Raw genomic sequence first — 23402 nt, forward strand, 5'->3', positions numbered from 1 at the left:
CCCTATCACCACTACACGCCTCCTCTTGGGTTTGGTCGGGGTTCTTCCGTGAGCTGTCCATTCCAAGGTCACCTGCACATTCCCTGAGGACTGACTTTGCTGCTCGTCTTCATATACCTGATCGACTGTAATGGGGGAGAGATCCTCAAATGGAGTCTGCTCTTCGTCTTCCATGCTAGGGGAGAGGACCTCAAAGCGATTGTGTATTTCTAGACAATCAGAGTGGACCCTGGGCCTTCTGCCATGACAAAGAGCATGTCCTATTTGAAAAGCATTGGTTGTATTATGAAAATGGAATACCAATACAGAATATTATTTTCTTTGGCATCTTCTAAGGCTCATTACTATGAATTGCTGTTCTGACATTGATGCCATTATTTCTTGCCCTATAACAGCAGCACCCACCTGTGATTAGCAGAATATTCTTTTCAATGTGATCTTTGCTGTTGACTCCAGGACAACGGACAGCAATTACAAAAGCTTTCTTGGGCTGCAATCTCAAGCTTTTTGTTTACAAAACACAAACTTGCAGAATTGCATTTTTGTGCATTGATCGATATATATTGCCTTTATGCAATCAAGATCCCATTTAGCTAATTCAGCTTCATCTGCAAAAACATCCACATGGAGCAGAGAGTCTCATTCAGGTATAGATTTCTTGGCGTGGGGATGGAGACAATTTGCAGGCCTAAACTTTATTCCTTTTACAACTACTATTAAGCTCAAAGAGGATCAAATAAATAGATGATTATCAATGAACAGAGAATGCTATTCATTCAAACAAGCTGCAATTTTCACTTAGTGAACACCCAGCATTATAGATCTGCCATTCATTTTTTTATTATTATTTGTAAATCCTAGTGCAAGTATAAAGGGGCTGTGAGATGCAAAAGAGACATGGGAATAATAATCCTTTCCTGAGAGCTCCTTTGAAATGCAGACCCCACGTTCCCTAATGGTAAATCTTTCCAGTGGATTTGTCACAAGAAGACAGTATGAGCACAAAAACATCTTGGCTACACTGCAAGGTCTCTTTGAAATGCATTATAAGCCTCTTGTATAACAGCTGCTTCTATATTAATATGTCTTTGTGTACTACATATGGGGAAAAGTATCCATTTTCTCTTTGATAGCAGTCAAGGTTATAAAAGCTTTTCTTCTATAACCTAATTTTTACGTTGGGGTGATAACCCCTCTTACACACATTTAAAGTAGTAAAAATAATGCCATGCCACTGTTTCAATTAGAATGTTGGCATGAAGAAAGTTAGAAACTAAAATCAAAAGCTCTATTTTAATTTTTGTGGTTGAACCCAAAGCCATTCCCAAGGATTGTAACATGAACCAAGTCACAAAATCATCAAGCACATGCTTCAAAAAACCCAAAATGGCTAACAAGCACCTTCAGAACAATTCAACAGTGTTCTGCATGATGTTAGATCTTAAAGAGTCAGGACTTCTTCAAAAGTTTTATGCAACTTGGGTTTTTTTAATGTTAGCCTTAATTAACACAGAGAATCTCCACATGATCAGACTGGTACACAGGCCAAGAAGCTGAAAAATGTTACAGCCTCAGCTTGGAGCACTGCTGAAGTTTCTGAATCTTATATAGAATCATAGAATCATAGAATCATAGAGTTGGAAGAGACCACAAGGGCCATCGAGTCCAACCCCCTGCCAAGCAGGAAACACCATCAGAGCACTCCTGACATATGGTTGTCAAGCCTCTGCTTAAAGACCTCCAAAGTAGGAGACTCCACCACACTCCTTGGCAGCAAATTCCACTGTCGAACAGCTCTTACTGTCAGGAAGTTCTTCCTAATGTTTAGGTGAAGGCTGTAGCATTTGAATACATATATCATTGAACCCAGGGGTAGTTAATGTGGTGCCCTCCATAAGTCCCAACCAACATGATGAATGACATGATAGGAGCCAAAGTTAGACAACATCTGGATGGCACAACATTAGCTATCCCTAGTTTAGCCTCCTATCACTTCTGTGAGGTGCGACCATCACCAAACAAAAACAAACAAACAAAATGAGAAAAAGGGGGCTTCAAGTTTGCATAAATTTTTCATATGCTAGTTTAACTACATTGATGTACATTTGGAAATAAGTAAAATAAAAGTACAGAACATCTAACCACAGTGGGCAAGACCCAATGTGCAGTTGCTGTGTCTGCCATCCATGTTGCTAACTGCTAATGGGAAACTTTGAAGACCTGCTCTCCATTCCTGTGGTTCTTCAATCTCTAAACCAAATTTGAACTTTACAACAAGTTGAGGACTGTCCCCAGTAAAGAAGGACACATGGCTATGCAAATCCTGTGAGACAGGTTAAGTTAGAAATAATTACTTTTCTAGAGTCACAAAGAAAGCTGAATGGTTTGGGTTTTTCCAAACTGACACTCTAGCCACTATATTACACTGGAACAAACCACAGTTTTACTCAGTAGAGCTTGTGTAGGATCCAAAGCATCCCTAAAGCTCACTTTACCCAAATAATTTTACATAAGGTTCAAATTATATATAGTACCCATGCAGTGGGATGTTGTGATTTGATGCTAGCCAAACCTCATACTGGCACAGTTTCCCCTGTGTGAATAAGCCTTCCAACTATTCATCCCTTTTCTTCATAGCAAAAATAACAAAGAGTCATATGGCACTGAAGAGAATGTTATGAACATCCTTTTAAGGGCCAAGCCCAGAAAACCAGGCTCAGCATGAGCAGACTATGGGAGACAACTGGGCATAACAGAGGTCTATGTGAGTGGTCAGCCTTGTGTAATCTCCTCAGAAGCCTTAACAATCTTGAGCCCAGTGACCAGAAACAGTTCTTAGCTAAGTTGCACTCGTTAATTCTCCAGATCAGCAGGAATCAACTTTACATCCATTGGGAAGGAACACCATGGAGAAGGTTTTTTTTTCTGACAAGTCTGCTTCCTTGGTGCCTACCATTCTCACCTCAATACAATCATCACCATTTATTTTATTTTATTTTATTTTGTATACCACCCTTCATCCATACAAGCCAACAATGCTGATCTCAATATGCAGGCAGAAATAGTTCTTCAAATCTATTAGGCAAAGTATGGTATATAGTATATGCTACTGTTCCCATGTATTCGTTTTTTTCCTGCTTCTTAAAGAGAAAATTCTAGTGTCAGTGCAGGTGGGGGAAAAACCCTCAGCAAGAGACTATGGATAGCTACAGATTCCATATATACATTAAGGTAAAACATTCACACCACAATAAGTGTGTACTGTACAAAGTAAAGGATGTGGCACAGGAGCACGGTGGACTATAATGCAAGAGCTGAAACAGAGATGATTCTTGTGATTTCAAAGAAATAGCTCTGAGAATTGCCTTTTCATATTTGTTTTCCCTCCATGATTAAATAAATTCAGATAAGATGTAATGAAATCAACTATTTGATTTCATGTACGGTGCTAGCCTTAAACTCAAGTGGAGCATATTTTTCATTGACATTGAAGTGGCTGTTTAAGATCATGTACACACTTGAATTTATTCCAGTCCAAACTTACTTGGAGGAGACCTGGTTGTCAACTTCATAATGAATGCTTGGCGTGCTGTGAATAATAGGCTACTTGCCAGCCTTCACTGCCACACACTAATAATAACACTATGTTGTACGTAGGGCTGAAGCCAATATTTTCTTCCTTTCTGCTTATACATTGAATAATTGAGGGTTCATTTTCATTATTAAAGTTGGATCTTTGACTTTGCTTACTTGCTTACTTTAGTTCCTCTAGCTTAGATATTTTTAAGCATGGAAATTATTATGCTGAAACCTTTTTTCAGAGTGATGTGAACTAGTACATTCAGAATGAAGATTCGGTTACAATTCTGTTATCCACTCAGTAATGGCCAAGTCATTATAGTGACCAAGGCACTGACACCAGACTGCTGCTCAGGGATTTGTTACATCATAAAGAGAAAACCAACAACAACACTGGGCAGAATCTTCTGTGCTTACACTCACTTTACTACAAAGCACACAATGGCACAAATGTATTATTAAGGATGTGACCTTCCCAGTAGAGGGTCATTAGAAAGAGTAATTCAGCACAAGTTCTTATTGTATTTCTGTCATCTCATATATACCGATGTGCTAGAGTGCCATAGTGGCTATTAAGGGCAGTTTGTATTGATTATTTTAAGATATATCTGTTCATGAGAATATTTAAAAGGAAATCTGAAGTACTAGCTCTACTAGCCTAACTCAAAGAAGATAGCAAACCACTTGAGGACACCAGAAATGCTCCTAAAATGCTCCTCAGTCAAATTTGTTCCCCGTTTTGGGTGTTCCAATTTACATCTCATTTGGTGGTAGAATCAGTGCATTTGGTATCTTTCATTGTTCTATGTCTTCTTTCAAAATATATCAAATTGAGCAAGTGTGAAATTGTACAATTGTATTTCCAGTTTGATATAGTTTTCGGCTTTTTTCAGCTCATCTGGGTATTCCTCCTCCTCTACATTAGCAATGTGTACCTGTGGGTTGATAAAACATGGTGAGTGAAGGGATCAAACCTGATGAGATCATCCACATTATTGCACCATTATTCTTATTGTATGGGTACCAGCGTCCCAGACCATACCTGCGCATTGGTAAAACATCAAACCAAACAAATCTTAATGTAATAATACAGTGGTACCTTGGATTGCAGACGCTTCAGGTTACAGACTCCGCCAACCCAGAAATAGTACCTTGGGTTAAGAACTTTGCTTCAGGATGAGAACAGAAATCGCGCAGCAGCGACGCAGCAGTAGCGGGAGGCCCCATTAGCTAAAGTGGTGCTTCAGCTTAAGAACAGTTTCAGGTTAAGAACGGACCTCCAGAACAAATTAAATTCTTAACCCGAGGTACCACTGTACCATTCATGCTTGTTTTGTGGGGTTTTGGCAGTGTTTTATCAATACACAGATTTGTAACTTTAATGTAGCGCAGGTGAGATTTGATTAAACTGAAGAAACTGAAAGCTCTAGCAAATTGCATAATGGAATTAATTTTATAAATTGTCATGGTTAAACCAGAATTCGGGAGAAGTGGGACGCAAGGCAAGCAAATCAGTTGAGCATAAAGGAAGGGAGTGTTGAAAATTCATTCCTATTTAACAATGTTCATTAATATCATTTTCAGATATTCATAGAGTGACTCAGAGTGACTTCACAGGCAAATTTTGCCATGATTTTGAATTTTTTTTTTTACTATGCTTGTAAATTCCACCCACATAAAGGAAAATGTGTGAAATGCAAGAACAACATTTTTTAGCATCATGCTTGCAGATCCTGCACTCAAACAAGGCGAAGACCAAAGCTTAGGATACTGCTAGCCATGGGAAATGGAGTAATTATGTGAATTAGCCTTTATGCATTTGCTCGATTCCTTTGATGGCCCCCATACGATGTCTCAAAGTGCCATTTTCCCTTTAAAAGTGGATTTCTGCTCTCTTCTTAGCAGAAGTGCTGAGAGTGAGACAATGGGAGAAAAAAGGAGAGCTGCCTGAGCTCGTCTTAGCAACATAAAAGTAATATACAGTGCCTCTTTTCTGACTTCATCAGCAAACTATCAAGCACTCCTCTCAGAGCTGTGCTCACATCATCTGAAGATGCTGCTGCAGTAAAAAAATAAAATAAAAAAGTATCAGAAGATTGAATAAATGGAAGTTGTTAAATAAAAACAAGCCGGACTGGGTTTTGTTCCATTTAAATGACAGGAAAACAAATCAATGCTGCCAAATGGAAGAGGATAAAATCAATAGGGGGGGAATGCATTTTCAAGACATTAAAAACCTTAAGAGTAAAAACAAAGTTTAAAATCTCTAAACAATTACCTGGATGCATCCTATTAAATCAAAGTTCAGGGCACTTATGGCTGGTAAGACATAAGGTATTGCCAGGCATCCAAACTAAAATGGCACTCTTGTGCTACAGTTTTCAAGTATAATGGATCTAAAACCTGAATTTTGCAAAGCATCATCTATGATTTACAGAAACAATCTTTTTGGCTATGTTCCTCTTTAGAATTAAACACAGAACTCTCTGTTCATCAAAAGTCTTTCATCACCACTTTGAGATAGAGGGGGGAATGTTAGTGACCTATTTTTCAGCAGAAGTTCTTGCTTGGTGCTTCTTGAAAGGAGCAAGATTGCTATTGAATAAAAATTGTGTTTCTTTATTGATTTGGAGGTTAACGATTGGGAACTCCAATTCCTGGTCCACCAGCTAACGAAAGCTAAAGTAAAATAAAGTTGATTAAGAAGAAGAAAGAACTGCACAGAATGGGAGCCTGTGGTCCTCCAGATGTTATTGGGCTACAACTCCCCTGATCACTGGGTATATTGGTTGGGGCTGATGGGTGTTGGAGTCCAACACCATCTGAAGGACCACAGGTCCTGCCCCCTACAGTATTTCAAGACAGTACTTGGATTTTCAGTGGCAGCCTTACCTATCTCATTCCTCACACCCTCAAGTTAAAAGTACTCCCTGTTCCGTGTTAGTGTGTGAATGTTGAGGAGCAGTTTGGGGGAGCAGGCTCTAATCCAAAGTCTCTATGTTTAGTGGAGGAGATAGGTAGAGCTGTAAATATGTACAAATATATATATGCAACATTACAGATGTAGGTATGTGGGTTCTGTCCATTTCATTAGGGACTGCATGAAAAGAAGCCTTTGCCATGCATCAAACAGTGTCAGCCTTCCAATGAAATTGACTTCTACTCACTCAGTAGGGCAAAATTGGTTCCAGAGGGATCCTTGATAATAAACTGGGGAATATGGTGGCAGAAGTGGGAAAGAGAGGAAGCAGTAATCTTGCGGCATGAATGGAAGTCCATTCACACAACATTGTTTATCTCCCATAGGGCTTTAAGCATATATTCAGCTAAACAGGTATATATTTTTGGACTGTGATCATGATGCCATTTCCGCCACACACACCCTGCCACACATTCTCTGTATGTGTAAAGATCATTATAATTATGTGTTCCCATGGCCCACCAATAACTGCCAATCATGTAGAGCAGTGGTGGGGATTGGGACATGCAGAGCGATGAAATCAGATACTGGCCAAGTTTTACTGCAACACAAACACACATAGGCAGCTTGATGCTCATCATTATCATTATCACTACTATGACTTCATCAGTGCGCATCATACAAGAGGATAAGTCCCTACCTTGAAGGGGTTATAATTCATAATTTGACAGAGGAAGGGAAGACGAGTGGGGTAAAAGGGGAAGGCTGCAATTATTTCAGTTGTACTTAGGTAGGCCTAGTATCAATAAGTTATGGGCAAATTTAATGTTTGAGTTTAGGCTGAGATTGCTTTAGTCCTCTAAACAATTGTTTTATCATTTTCAGAAGTATGACAAGCAACAGCTCTCCAGCTACTAGGTGGTTCAGTTTCTCTCCTATTCCAGGTCAGAATATCAATTTGCATGTTAGGATTTGGGATGGATAGATCTGCCTATTTCTGGTCTGTGTCAATTTTGTGTATATCACTAAGTCCACTCCATCCCATTTCCACATTAATCTGAATAAAAGAAAAAGAAAATTCATATCCATATATGGTTTAAAATGTATTTTTAAACTCCATCTAATGTAGTTCACACTAGCAATAATTGCAACAATTTTCCAGTTCCCCTTCCTTCTAGGATTATCTTTTTAAAGAAAGAATGAAATGAAATGAGGGCCAAGGAGGAGGTTGAGAAAGACGGAGAAACTTAAAGAGAAAGGCAGAAGGAGAAAAGAAAAAATAAAGAAGGACCAAAACCAAACATATTTGGGTTCCACATTGTATTTGGAGTTTGAAGGTAAATTCCAAATATGAGAAAGTTGAAGACTGTCTTATATATTATATTGTAAGTTGTATTCTATATTGTCAGTGTATCCCAATGCCTGCACCATTACCAACCTACTGAAATAATGGAGTTTGGAAAGTAAAACTTTAATGGAGGTTGGGGGAGAGATCACATTAGATATCCAAAATTCCTGTAAAGGAGAATTGCAATTATATGAAGCAAAAATTTCCAACTATTTAAATTCACTGTCTGGTTCTAGGTAGACTATGTTGGGAGGAAATAGCATTCCTGTCTGACTCAATTGGCTTTCCCTTTGCAAGCCATAAAGAACCCAAATCTTGTAAGTATTTTGAAGTGTGCAACATTAGTGTTATTATTCATGAAGTGTCTAGTGAGCTAATGTTTGGATTTACACCAGTTGCTGATGGTAAATCAGTTGCTTTTCGGTAAGCCCTCAAAGTATAATTTAAAATGTAACATGCTAGTTGAGGGTAAGAAAGAAAAGGCTTTTAAAAGTGTGCTTCTGTGGCTTTTATAAATAATTTAATCTTTTAAGAAGAGCACTAGTAGTCTCGCCTCCTCAACCACTGGCCACTGGCCTCCACCACATTAGTTTTGTTGCAGAATGGTAACATAGAATGAACTACTTTTAAATGGCTTTTTAAATGATGTGGTTAAGGAATACAACAGCATTATCCAATGGCTATTTAAAAATGTCTCCTCCCTTCTCCCAACCATTGAAACAATCTGATTCCCTTTTGTAATTTGCTCGTTCAGTTGCATAGCTGAGTGGAAATTAAGTTGGGAGAGTCTGAAACACTTTGGTGCCTTGTTGCACAGTTTCCCATTATACTGGACACTGGATCTATTTTTCAACCCTAGCTTCCATTTTCTGATTGTTCTTAGCCTTGGTGTCACATCCCCACAATGGAGTGAGCTCCCGTTGCTCTGTCTCAGCTCCTGTCAACCTAGCAGTTTGAAAGCACAGCAGTGAAATTAGATAAATAGGTCTTCTTCTTTGGTGATCACTCGTAGCCGAGTAAGATTGTCTTCCATAAACACGGTTTTAACAATGAGTCTGTAAGTGACTGTGGGCACCAATTCTGGATCCACACGTCCTTCCACAGTGGGGACATTGGTTTCCAGGCGGGAGTTGATCACGGTGTGGATTTGTCAAGTGTGCCTTCCTCTTAGCACATTTCTCCCTTGTGTCCTGCGTTTGAGTGTCTTCAAAGCCCATGACACTTTTGGTAAAGGTTGTTCTCCAACTGGAGCGCTCACATGCCAGTGTTTCCCAGTTGTCAGTGTTTATACTACATTTTTTAAGATTTGCCTTGAGACAGTCTTTAAACCTCTTTTATTGACCACCAGCATTACGCTTTCCATTTTTAAGTTCGGAATAGAGTAGTTGCTTTGGAAGATGATCATCAGGCATCTGCACAACATGACCAGTCCATCGAAGTTGATGTTGAAGAATCATTCCTTCAACACTGGTGATCTTTGCTTCTTCCAGTACACTGATATTAGTTTACCTGTCTTCCCAAGTGATGTGTGAAATTTTTCAGAGACACCGTTGATGGAATCTTTCGAGGAGTTGGAGATGGCGTTTAGAAGTGGTCCGTGTTTCACAAGCATATAATAAGGTTGGTAGTACAATAGCTTTGTAAACAAGCATTTTGGTTTCCCTATGAATGTCCCGGTCCTCAAACACTCTGCACTGCAATCAGGAGAAAGCCACACTCGCAGAGCTCAGGCGATGCTGGATTTTGGCATCAATGTTGGCCCTTGTGGAAAGATAACTGACTAGGTAGGAGAAGTGATTGACATTTTCCAACATTACACCACTGAGTTGGATTTGTGGCACTGCAGAAGGGTTATTTTGTACTTGTTGATGCAGCACTTTGGTTTTTGGATGTTGAGTGATAGGACAAGCTTTTCATAAGCTTCTGCAAAGATATTTAGGATTGTTTGGAGGTCATCCTCTAAGCTTGCACACACTACGTTGTCATCAGCATACTGAAGCTCTATGATGAAAGTTACGGTAACCTTACTCTTTGCTTTCAGCCTTCTCAGATTGAAGAGCTTTCCATCTGTTCGATATATGATTTCTACTCCAGTGGGGAGTTTCCCTTCGACAAAGTGTAGGATCATGACAATGAAAATAATGAATAGAGTTGGGGCAATAACACCACCCTGTTTAACACCTGATCTCACTGTGAATGGTTCACTTTGAGAGCCATTGTTATCTGCGATTGTTGCTGTCATATTATCATGGAGGTGCCGAATGTTGTTTACAAATTTATTTGGGCAGCCAATTTTCAGAAGGACAGTCCACAGGGCATTACGACTTAGTGTCAAAAGCCTTAGTCAAGTCAATAAATGCCATATACAGGAGTTGGTTTTTCTCTCTGCATTTTTCTTAAAGCTGTCAAGTGGTGGAAATCATTTCCACTGTCCCCCTAGAAGGCCGAAAACCATTTTGGGATTCAGGAAGGGTCACCTCGGATATTGTTAAGAGACTGTTTGCTAAGATCCTTGCAAGAATCTTGGTGGCCACAGCTAATAGTGAGATGCCTCAATAGTTTCCACAATCAAGTCTGTCACCTTTTTTTAAAAGAGATTGGTAATTCTGGCATCCCTAAAGTCTGCTGGGATCTCTTCTCTTTCCCAGATTTTTTCGATGAGCTTGTGAAGTTGTTGTGTAAGTTCAATTCCGCCCACTTTGAAGATTTCAGCAGGTATCCCATCAGGTCCACTGGCTTTGTTGTTTTTCATTTGGTTAATAGCTGTACACAATTCTCCCAGATCTGGAGATACTGCAAGCTCATCTCTAACTTGTTTTTGCAGAATTTGTGAGAGGACCTCAGCAGCTATGGGGGAGTTGCGGTTAAGGAGATGTTGGTAGTGTTCTTTCCAGCACAATGCAATAGCTTCTTTATCTTTTAGAAATGTGGTACCATCTGCTGAGCTTAGGGGGCAAATGTCATGATTTATTGGCCCATAGATGGCCTTTGTGGCTTTAAAGAAACTCTGTGCATCATGAGTGTTGGCTAAGTGCTGGATTTCTTGGCACAGTTTCTAACTCTTTGCCAGATCTGAAAGGCCTTCCTTTTCTTGTCAATCACGTGTTCAATATCACTGTCATTCTCATCAAAAACAGAGGTCATATCAGTGCCAGCTCTCACCCCTGCCATCTGCTACTGGATATGAATGGTGGTAGGGAGGCTGGAAAGAGTGTGGCTATGTGATTTAGAAGGAAAAGTTGAAGTTTTTGTTTGCCAATTTCCTTGGCAGGGATGTACCCTCATAGCCCTAATGCACTATCCACTATTTTGCTAGGTGCCTGAGACTGCAAAAATGGTGCTGTCAAGCTTTCTTATTCAGCACAAGATACCCTCATCACATACTGAAGAGAGAAATTCTGCTGTATACAGAAACCTGCTTTTTCTAACTCAGATTCTTATTATGAAACTTTTTTAAAAAAAGTATACTTTCTGCACTTGTTTGCCAGCTACCCGTAGCTTGGCTTTATGCAACAAAACCTTATTCGGGACTAGCAAGAGATGTTCAGAGAAGTTTCTGTTAATGTAACATTGATTGTGTTCTTCAAAAAGGGAAGCACCTCGTGGGTATTTTCTGAGGCTTTTAATTTTCCTTTGTTGCCATGTAGGTCAATTAAGGAGGGGAAATGCTGTCATGGGAATCTCTGTATCTTGTACTAAAGTCACTTGTGCTTGACAATAATGTTCAGTTGAAAGCTGGACTAATTAACAGTAATGTCTGCCAGTGCCATACTTCAAAAACAACTCAAATTTTAACAGCTCGGGACCAGCAGTGAGCAAAACAGGACTGAACAGCAACAGCCTGCTCTTGCAATTAAATTCATCCAGTCTGTATTGGCAGTGAAGACTAAGCTGAATTTAGTACAAGTTTATTATTCCAAAGTAGGAATTGCCATCAGATACTAAGCTGCAGAGCAGATATTTAAAAGACCTCCTTTCCAACACTACAGTAGTACCTCCAGTTAAGAACTTAATTTGTTCTGGAGGTCCGTTTGTAACCCGAAACCGCTTGTAACATGATGCGCGCTTTCACTAATGGTGCCTCCCGCTGCTGACGCACTGCCGGCACACGACTTCTGCTTGAATCCTGGGGCAAAGTTCACAACAAGGGGCATCTACATCCGGGTTAGCGGAGCTTGTAACCTGCAGCATCAGCAAGGAGAACAGTACATAATACGAGGTTCCACTGTATTTGAGATTTACTATTAGACTATGAGAACAGGGGAGTTAACTCTTAACGCTTCTGGTTATGGTAGGAGAGAAGAGCAACATCACACAAATACCTCGCTGTACAGCAAGCATAGGGAACTTCTCTGCCAAGGGCTGCATTCCTTCAGGAATAATCTGTTGGGGGCCACATGCTAGTGGTGGCTAGAGTCAGAGCAAAGCATGGTTCCTCTCTTTCTGTCAACCTTTCTGGCTCCCAATGCATCCCTATGCCTGGAGATTTGCCAGGAGTCTGAACTACTTGCTTGCAAAGGGTCTTCCCCTTTATTTTTTTTGCTTACTCCATTCATTTCAGCATTCTTCTCCATGCCGCCCCCCCTCACCCTCCTTACCTGCTATTCTCACCCACAGGAAATTAGACTGAGGACTGCAGGCTCTTCTTTGTTGCTGTATGGAGAAGTATCAAAACAAGAAATCTGTATTGTGATGCGTGGTCAGAGATCATGTATCTCACACACTGCTTTTGCTCAGCCAAAACAAAGATGAGGAGGGTAGTCCATGTGAAGTGTGAATCTTTGATCACTTCAATATCCCTCTCCCAAATCACTGTGGTTTCACTGTGATTAAAAGCTAGACCTATCCATCAAAATAAAATATCCTTCCACCCAGGGCTTTTTTCTAGAAAAATAGGTGGAGATACTCACCATGAAATTGTTACAGTAAGTGCCACACTTTTTAACAACAACAACAACAACAACAACAACAACAACAAAAAGAGAGGTGCCGGTACTGCATACCCATGAGTGCCCTCTGAAACAAAGCACTGCTTCCACCTCTCCTTTCCACCTCTTCCCTTCTCAGGACAATTTGGTTATGTCTCTCAGGTGTGGGTGGGTGTAAAAAAAATGGTGTTGTGGTTTTTTTGAGAGCCAAAGCCACAGAGACACTGCCAAATGGAGAGTCCCTGATCCACCTCATGACATCTTCTTAATGACATGATCTGGTTCAGAAATGTGAATCATCCCAATATCATCATCATCATCATTTATTTGTATGCTGCCTTTCCATAGTTAAAACCATGCTCAATGCAGCTTACAACATGATAAGATATACCGGTACATGCTCACAAACATAACAAAAGTCATAAACAATTAATAAAAGATATCAAAAAGTGCACAACCAGGTTGAAACAATTTCCACATAAATCACAATAAGAGCCAAAAAAAACAAAAACCCACAGATTAATATCGTTAACAACAACAAAAACTCAAACAAAACACCCTAACAATGCCACAGACCAAGAGTGTGTTCAGCAGCTTTTGTAGCTGGAGTCAGTCAGTGCCCGACCCTCCCAGGCAAAAAAGGGAACAGGTCTTCCAGGACTTACAGCCAATATTTGCCTTGTTATTCATGGCACACAGGGAGCTTATGCATAGCCCTAAAAGGTATACAACTTGAGTTAGAACCAGCCTGGGTAGAAGTAAGAAGATGCACCTTTCAGCGAGGTTCACTGGATGACCTTTGACCATTAACAAATTCTCTGGCTACCTCCATTAGAGACCTCTTTTGATGATAAAAATAAGTGAAAGGGGACCATATATTCCACACTGAGCTCCAGGCTGGCAGGTAGCAAGATTAGCATGTAACAAAATAAATTAATATCTTAAGAGGCTAGCTGGAATGAATGATTCTAAACCAGGCTGCTGCAATTAAAATTGTAAGTCCGTAGATAAAAGCTAAGGTTTCATTAAGCTTTATTATAAGTCTCCTGGCTTTTAATTTGCCAGGTGTGTTTGGCAATCAATATCTCTTCAAAGCCAATGGACACAGTTAATTTGTGAATTTCTGCCATTAAAATGAATGGATGACTGAATGCACAACATCCATTCATTGCAATGAGGCTTGCACACAAGAAGTTCCTGGTAGATTATAGAAAGCAAGTGCAATCCAATGCACAGTCATGTGCACATACATCTCATTGAAATCAATGGGGCTTAAGGGATCATAATTTTGTGCTAGATGCTGACCGATATGTTCTAAGTTAAGCACATGTTTAATTAACTGCCCTGAAGAACAAATAATCTAAAATTGTGATTAGATTATTAAAATCCAATATTTTTATCAATGACTGAGAGCACATGAGCAATCAGAAAATGAATCATATTGTTTATGAGCTCTCTAGGTATCTTTTCAGTGTCCTTTTTTCCCTTCCTTCTTTCTTTTAAAAAACCTTTTACATTCTCCATGAGTACATTTGCAGTTAATAACCATAATTCATCTTCTGACACCATCAGACCATTGCAAAATATATCAATAGATTTATTTTTTAAATAGAATTAGACATTACTCTTGTCTATTTGAACTAATCAGAAAGATTATTTTAGCCTCTCTCTTTAATCAAGAAGAGTATATTGCAAAAAGCATGAGCAGTGAAGCAAGACCCAAGAAAACACAGATAAATGATACTAGGCTCGAAGAGGCACTGGATTAATTTCATTCTGGCAACACCTACAGACCATGAATTTTAGAACGATTCAGCTCAGTATTTTTAAAAAGCACATTTTCAAAATATGAGTCCCCACAGAATGCACCGGGGTGGGGAGAGAGAGACCCTGTCACATCAAAACATTAAAACAAACTACTTCCTTGGGATCCACTTGGACATATAACTGATTTCAGCCTATGTTCAAAACCAATGTAGAAACAAGGGGTTCAGAATGAACTAGTTTTAAATGCTCCTAAATCAATATTGTATTTGTTTGAAGACTCAGTGCTTCAGAACCAAGAGTAAAATGGCCTCAGTTTGGCTCTCAGATAAACTTCCAACAGAGCTTCTTTGAGAAGATTGAGATAGTAGATTGTAAAAGGAATGTAAATATAATCCTATTGATGTGTCCAATGGTATCTCAACATGTTTTATTGTCTGTTTATATTCATTTTTAATGGATGCAAGTTGTTTTGTTGGCCATTTTGTGGTTCAAAAGGTGGGTTTAAGTTCATACGTCTATTTTATGAATCACACACACACACACACACACACACACACACACGGGGGTAGCCACAATGTGCCTCCTAGCCATACTCCTTCCATAACCATGCATCTTCTGCCACTTCCCCCAATGGCTGAGGTCAGCCGTAGTGGGAGATCTGCCCTGATTGGCTAAGTCCATAACTGTGTAGAAGAGTTCTATCTGCATACATCTTTTTCTGTGAAAGGTCCCATTCTAAATAATTCCAAGCTCAATATCATTTGGTGGTGCATGCAGTGAGCCTACCAGAGTGGAAGAAATGTGGCCAGCTACTCTGCTCCCATTTCCACTTTATACATTCATTGAATGTGTCAGGGGCGTTATGTGAATGCCACTATCTAAAGCCCACTGCATGCTTGGACCACTAGGGATGCTGTATATGTCATACTTTGGAGTTTGCTTCTGCCCCCATCTCTCACAAAACTTAAGTACTAGCCATGGCAGAGAAATTCCATTTAGGCCCAATCTGCACTATATATTTAAACCATTAGCATCATTTAATATTTCTAACAGCACCAAAAATGTACTCCACATTGCACAGCATTTCTAAATCAACAAGGGTCAGAAGTCACAAGACAGAAGGAAAACAAGCAGAAATGTTCATACACTCCAAAGATGGAAATAAGAACAAAAGTAGGGGCAAGAACAGAGAATAAGAAATATGTTGAGATGAGCGTGCAAAAGAAATATGGGATATATAGATGTATAGATATGATGTATGGATAATGTCTAGGAGGAAACACCATATGGAGCATAAAGTTTAACTAGAAGGAAGTGCAGGAAGGAAAACAGAGAAAAAATAGAGAAAAGGAGGGGGAAGCCCAGGGGTTCTTTCAGAAGAAAGAAGCTCATGTCTCACATTTTACATCAATAGACATGCCATAAAAATTCCTTGAATACAGGCCCTATTGTTTAGTTGGCTGCAGCTTAATTGTCTCAAGCCAATCATGGGTTTGATTGCAGAATATGCTTACTGTGTGTATTCATCCTGGTCCTAAATAAATGGCATATCATGGCATAGAGGTCTCACAGTTACTTAGGAATTTCTTTCACATAATATCTCAGATTCATCCTGAAGCATGTCATAGCCATTTCTGTATGATGTCAGCATTAACAAAGAGCCCTGTGTTGATGGGTGCTGAGTTATGCAAATCACCCAAACTACAGATATGCTTTGTCAGTTATGTAACCAGTTACAACACAGGAGAAATGTTGCCACCAGATTGCTGTGGTTATGTGACTATGCTTCAATGACTTTAGAATGGCTTTCAGGCACTTGTGACTGTTCATAACATTCTTGGCTCTCCTCTCTAGGTTCTCCATTTAATAGCTGAAAGATACACTGAGTTCAATACAAAGGAACTTGCCTAGGTGCCAATTGGATTTGTTAAATCTCTAAGAAGACTCGTCTCTAGGCCACTGCTGGCTGGAATCTTTTCAGAAGAGCTGTTTGAGCTGAATCCAATTATTTTTAATGTCTTTTGACACATTTTTTCCAAAAGCACAAAGCTCAGCCTTCTTGTAAGGTCAAATACTATACATATACCCTTAGAGTCTGGATATTTGTTCATTCACTTGCTCATTCATTCTTCACTCCAAAGAAAGTGTAGTGAGGTAGCGGCAATACATAAAAATGAATGATGGAAGTGACCAAATGAACCACTTTATCAACAAAGAAAAATGACTTGGCTCCCAAACCTATTGAGCAAAAACCACTTTGATACGGTCTCCACAGGAGTGCACAATTTTGTATCCTGGGAGACAAGTGGATCTACCTTTCTTCCTTTGGTGATTCAGAGACAATATTGTGACAATTTATTGTGATCTTCGGCTTATTGTATTCCAGTGGATCTGCCTTGCTAGGTTTTTAATATCACAGATCCCCCCCCCCACTATCTAGAGGCTTTATTTTCTTTTATCTGGATTTTAAACTGTTCTGGCTCTCATGACATAGTAAGTCAAACTATGGCTGACAAGGATTTCATGAATGAGGGTGCTCCCACATTCCCAGAGAGGACCTCAGAGTCTCTTTGCTCTTCCCTGGTCTTTGTTTTTCACTCCTGTGCCACACTAAGCTAAGCCAATGTTTGGCTTAGGTTTTCAGCCAAGCCTGGGCCTGCGGTACTAACAGCAAGTTGTAGCCAAAGGTCCAGATGGCACGCTATGCCAAACCATGACTTAGCTCAGCACAGTGTGAGAGTTAAAAAGAAAAAGGGGGGGAGACCAGAGAAGAGCAAAGCAGATGTCTGGGAGCCCAGGTGTTCACATGGACCAAGTAAGCCACAGTTTGACTTACCAATCATGTGAAATAGTCCACTGTGTTCACCACTAGTGCTTATTCCAGGTTTTAGGGAGCCCCCGGGCAAATAACCTTCAGGGCCCCTCCCCCTAAGTGTGCTCAGATTCTTCTCACCATAGTTGCTCCTGCTGATTTACTTGATTTCAATCTACACAAAGACTAGAGTGATATGATCTGTGAAGGTTATTGTTACTCCTTGCTCTGTTCACTCCTTACTCACTTGAAGTGGGCAGGTGGACAGATAGCAATAGGAGGAAGTAAAGCAGACCAAGACACTCCAGGAACTGGCAGAGGGGCTTTTTCCAACACATGGGCTTTGGCACGTCCCCAACAATCCTGCCCCACCCAGTATGCTATTCAGGAGGAAATCTGGAAGTCCTCAGGATGTTCGTACTCTGCAATATGTGCCATTTTCAGACATTGAAATAAATGTTTCTCAAAGAGGAATGCAGATTCCAAATCTAAACATAAATCAGTTCAGATTTACCCTGTTTTCTGATATTGTACTGGTCTGCCCCTGCCATACAGAAGAGAAAAGCAATCTGCTTCAGGCAGCATTATGAGAAAGGGATAGATGAAGACAGCAGTGAGTGTCTTTAAAATGTTAGCTCTGCACTATTTGCAGGCAGGGGGGAAAATGTATTATTATTACATGTGTTTCACACACACACACCCTGCTCCACATCACTAGCCAGCTAGCAGGGCAGGGAACATAGATCAAAATGATGTCAGGATATAAGGTAAGTTGAACTAGACTGTGCAGAAGAGGAAGAACAGGAGGTTAATACTTAGCATTTTCCCCCTGCCACAAAGCCACATGCACTACTCATTTACAGAGGAATAAAAGTGCATGAGGTGGAATTATTGTTAGGCCCATTATTAGTAAGGTCAGTGTCTCATATGCAAGAATGTGACCTGACCACAAGACTGGCAAGAAACAGTTAAAGAGGTAATTAATGGCTGATGGTTAAAGTGAAAAACAATTCCACATGAGGTACAAGGATGGTTTAGACACATACAGGTTTTTTTAAAAAAGGGGGGGGAATGCTGGGGTGGCTGAAGGTTGGGTGAACAGCTACAATTTTGTATATTTGCCTATATATAGTTGTGTCATAATGGGAATGCTCTCACAGACTCTTGGGATGAAATGAGCATCTCACTGACTGGCTAGATCATTTCTGGGTCCATACATTATGAGAAATTATTTTTCAATGTCCTACCAATGAAAGCTGCTCACAGAAATCAGTTTCCAAAATCCACTATGTACCTCATATTAGAGTTGCCCTGTGGAATCCCTGCTCCTGATCTTATATAGAAATAAATGAGCTTCCTGCCCCAAGAATAAGTATCAAAGCTTCACTACAGAACAGTTTTGACATTAGTCGCATAAAGATAAATGTTTCAAGAACAAGATACAAAGCTTGTTCATCATTGCAGAGCTTAGCTTCATCTGCTGCTGCTACTGTTAGCCATCACTGAATTCTCAAGTTTCCTCTCCTGGCACGAGAGATCTGCAGCTCTGTCTTCCAGCACTGAGTCATCTGGTGGCCTAAGCCTGTGATTTCTTTATTTATTTTAAAAAGCCAGCCTTCCACTTTTGTCTAGAGTGGAACCTATTGCTTAATGCAAATGTCTCTTTTTTGCAAATGAAGAATTTAACTTTTAAACACCTAATTTCTAAAGAAATACTCCCCAAAGCAAAGGAGTGAGGTGCAAAACTAACCCAAAACAGTTAAAGGAGGACTGAGCATGCTCAGTAGGCATGGAATGCTGACTATTGCATGAGCAGAAAACCAAGAGGTGGGAAAATGGAATGACCCCAACTTTTTGTTACAGGGCCCATCCTTTTTATCTTATTTTGCTTTTTGGATTTTCTATAGTTTATTTATTCATGAATCTACTAGTTATCTCTTCATTTCTTTAATTCCTTGCTCTCCAAAATAGAAAACCATACAAATACATTTACAAACAGCAATACCTCACTAAAAATGACCGTCCACTAATTCTAATTAATATTTAAAAATCATCTTGCCCTTTACAACACAAGCATGACTTCCAATAAATAAATAAATGGCCATTTTTGTGTTATACTGATTTTTGAAACATAAAAGCATTCTATGATTCGTAGTTAAGGAGGTGACAAATTCAAAGTTCAAATTTCCTAGTACTCAAGTAGTTTTGAAATAATATCACTTTACTGCCAGAATGGACCAGACCTTCAAATTAATATTACATTGGCAGCAGGTTCTTACAGCCTACTTTCATGACTCTGTGCTGCTAATGAGCAGTTTAATTTAAAGCTTAAAATTATTAAGTGTTCCACAGGAGTTATAAATAATGTAATTTATAATATTCCTATCAAGCACATAAAACTACATTTGTCTTCCATTAACAACATGCTTATTAAGTAGTCTGACCTCTTCAGATGTAAGAAAATGCAATTAGTACAATTTGTCACAGATCTTTTACATTTTAATAAGACTTAATTTATTGTCTCTTTAGTCTAATTAACTTTGAAACAATGGCAGGTTTTGTTCCTTCAGTATGAAGCAATGCTCCGTATTTGCATTGCTAATATTAGTCAGATAATTCCTCTTTGCTCGGTAGAAGGCGTTGGGTTCATTCCTTGAAATGTACTGCTCCAGAAGCTCTCAGACCTGCTCAGTTCTGCTGAGAGATACTGTAGCTTTAGAGTTTTCTCACTCTCATGAAAGTTTCTTTCCTACACTGCTGCTTCTCCTGGACCCTCATACCCTACAGTAGGTGTCGCCAATGCAGTACAGACATATACCAGTGTGCCTGCCCATACCTTCTATGGCACCTGCAAGTCTCCTGCCAACTCGTGAGACACCAATGAGCCATTGCGCTTGTCTCCACTCTCCTCACTCCCCTGAGGGAATGACCACACTTCCACTTGTCACGTGCTAGAAAGCCCAGGTCCAATATGTTTTTGGCTTGTCCTGTGCTTTCTCAGTACGGATGCAAGTGGTTTTCTGTTTGTCCCACTACTTTCCCCAGGAAAACCCACTCTTTACCACTGAATCAAAATTCCCTGGTGGAAAGCACGGGGACAAGTGGAAGTGTGGATGGAAGAGCCCTAAATAGGACTTGTTTTATTATGGCTATCCTATTAGACCTTTGTAAGCAGGGCTGGGCGGCAATACCCAGACTTGACAAGACATGGTTGGTGGTCTTTTTGTTCTGGTGACTAGGCTCTGTGTTACGTAAGAAGGCTAGATTGATTGATAGAATACTCATTGATACTCATAGAATCATAGAATTGTAGAGTCCTCTCGTCCAATATAGGAATATTTTGCCCAACGTGGGGCTTCAACTCATGACTGTGAGATTAAGAGTCTCATGCTCTACCAACTGATCTACTTTCACTAAGCTACTCTCGCTCATCTTGATTCCCCCCTCCCCATACTTGGCAAGATCATTGGGTGCAAACATAGGCTGCAGTTGGTGGTAGATCAGAAGAGGTGGACAGAGAGAAATGAGTTTAGGGCATCATAAACATCTTGGGGTCTCCCTGGGTATCTAATGTAGCAGCAGTTGGTTTTGGCTATCTATTGGAACATTTTCAGCCGTGCCTCAACCTATTGTCAATCTGCACATTTGTAAATAAATTCAAATATCACACAATGCAAATAAGTCCCCAGAGGCCTTTTTCCTAAGTAAGCACAGCATGCCTCTATCAGAACTAGTGTAGGGCTCACAGAAGAGGATACATACTTAAAAATTATGCACAAATGTATGCTTTTACTTATCAAGTTTGATTCTGGCACAGTTCCCTAGCAAATGTATATCCCCCCCACCCCTGTTTCCCCCCCAGACAAAAGAAATAAATGACAAAAATTTCCAGCTGTTTGGAACTCATTTTTTATTAAAAGGAGTCAATAGCTCTCATTCAAAATCTGCTTTTTCATGAAACTAAAGTGGTTTCTCAAAATAGTATTTGATATTTACTGCATATTCTGCACTTCATCAAATGCATCCAATTTATTTGGTATTCTCTACATCTTTAGAGAGGTTAAAGGTTTGAATTGCAGCTGCCAAATACAATCTAACTCAAGTGTGAATCTGCATTCTGGGAAGCAGACAGAAAGTTTTTTTGTGTTGTCCATAGACCTCTCAAAGCCAATGAAGCTGTGATAAAGTGTTGGAGGTTGAGTAGAAGCAGTTATTGTGAAACTTTTCAGAAGTTATGAATAAGGGAGTAGCAGACTTTTTATTATTATCTTATTGTGGATTTACATCTATGCCTTGAGTGACCTAAGTTCTACAAGGGTAAAGTTGAGATGAAAGAGAAGGAGCAGGAACCTGACAGGCAGTACCACCCCCAGGACTGGATGTAAGACAGAAGGCATCAGGTAGGGCTAACTGTAGGCAGATGGATGTTGGCAGGACAGTGCCCCTTTTGCCCTAATAAACTAGCCTCCACTGCCACAAGAGATGGACACAGCTTGGTATGTATTGTTGTTGTTTAGTCGTTTAGTCATATCAGACTTTTCGTGACCCCATGGACCAGAGCACGCCAGACACTCCTGTCTTCCACTGCCTCCCGAAGTTTGGTCAGACACATGTTTGTAGCTTCAAAAACACTGTCCAACCATCTCGTCCTCTGTCGTCCCCTTCTTCTTGTGCCCTCAATCTTTCCCAGCATCAGGGTCTTTTCCAGGGAGTCTTCTCTTCTCATGAGGTGGCCAAAGTATTGGAGCCTCAGCTTCACGATCTGTCCTTCCAGTGAGCACTCTGGTCTCATTTCCTTCAGAATGGATAAGTTGTATCTTCTTGCAGTCCATGGGACTCTCAAGAGTCTCCTCCAGTACCATAATTCAAAAGCATCAATTCTTCGGCGATCAGCCTTCTTTATGGTCCAGCTCTCACTTCCATACATCACTACTGGGAAAACCATGGCTTTAACTATACGGACCTTTGTTGGTAAGGTGATGTCTCTGCTTTTTAAGACGCTGTCTAGGCTTGCCATCACCTTTCTCCCAAGGAGCAGGCGTCTTTTAATTTTGTGACTGCTGCACAAAATGCAGTGATCATGGAGCCCAAGAAAGTAAAGTCTCTCACTGCCTCCATTTCTTCTCCTTCTATTTGCCAGGAGGTGATGGGCCCAGTGGCCATGATATTTTTATTTTTTTTTATGTTGAGCTTCAGACCATATTTTGCGCTCTCCTCTTTCAACCTCATTAAAAGGTTCTTTAGTTCCTCCTCACTTTCTGCCATCAAGGTTGTGTCATCTGCATATCTGAGGTTGTTGATATTTCTTCCAGCAATCTTAATTCCGGCTTGGGATTCATCCAGCCCAGCCTGGTATGTGTAGGCCATCCAGCCCATGGTATGTGTAGGTCAACTCAAGTAATTTCATGCCCATTCTTGAGCCCCATCATACCCAGCACTTAATAATCCCTTGAAGATTATCTTTATCTTTCTCCATGGCACATGTGGTAGCCACTAGTCATGTGTAGACACCATCCAAAACATTGGTTTTAAGTGGCATGTAAAAATGCTGACCTGTAGCAGAGGCTGGATATGACCAACCACTAATGTACAGGGAACCAGCACATGCAGCACCTACCAAGCTGCCTTTTAACAAGGTCAGACTATTTGGCCCTCTAGCCCAGGGATACCTACACTGACAGGTAGCACATCACCAGAGTCTCAGACAAAGGTCTTTCCCAACACGCCTTGGAGATTCCAGGGATTCAGCTTGGGAGCTTCTGCATGTAAAGCATGTAGTCTACCATGGAGCTATGGTCTCTTCTCTACAGTTTCTAGCAAGAGCTACGTGCTTTAGGGCTGTAAGGTCCCTGGATCTTCTGGCTAAAGCAGGAGCTGGGAGCATGTGGTCCTCCATATTTGCATTGGACTTCAGTTCCCAACAAACCCAGCCAGCTTGACCAATGATCAGTGATGATGGAAGTTGTGGTTCAGCAACATCTGGGGGACCACATTTCCCCAACCCTGGGCAATACCAAACAAACCATCCCTCAAACATGACAGCAGCTC

General features: G+C 40.3%; 1 long non-coding RNA gene across 1 annotated transcript; it reads left to right on the forward strand.

The window, feature by feature from the left end:
• The first annotated feature begins 7237 nt into the window (after window positions 1-7237).
• On the forward strand, window positions 7238-12721 carry LOC309540600. The gene is made up of 3 exons (XR_014223378.1): window positions 7238-7417; window positions 7662-7836; window positions 12465-12721. It is a non-coding gene; the product is annotated as an uncharacterized lncRNA (long non-coding RNA).
• The last annotated feature ends 10681 nt before the right edge of the window (window positions 12722-23402 follow it).

This window comes from Podarcis vaucheri (assembly GCF_965113315.1).
Source record: "Podarcis vaucheri genome assembly, chromosome: 9".
Lineage (NCBI taxonomy): Eukaryota > Metazoa > Chordata > Lepidosauria > Squamata > Lacertidae > Podarcis > Podarcis vaucheri.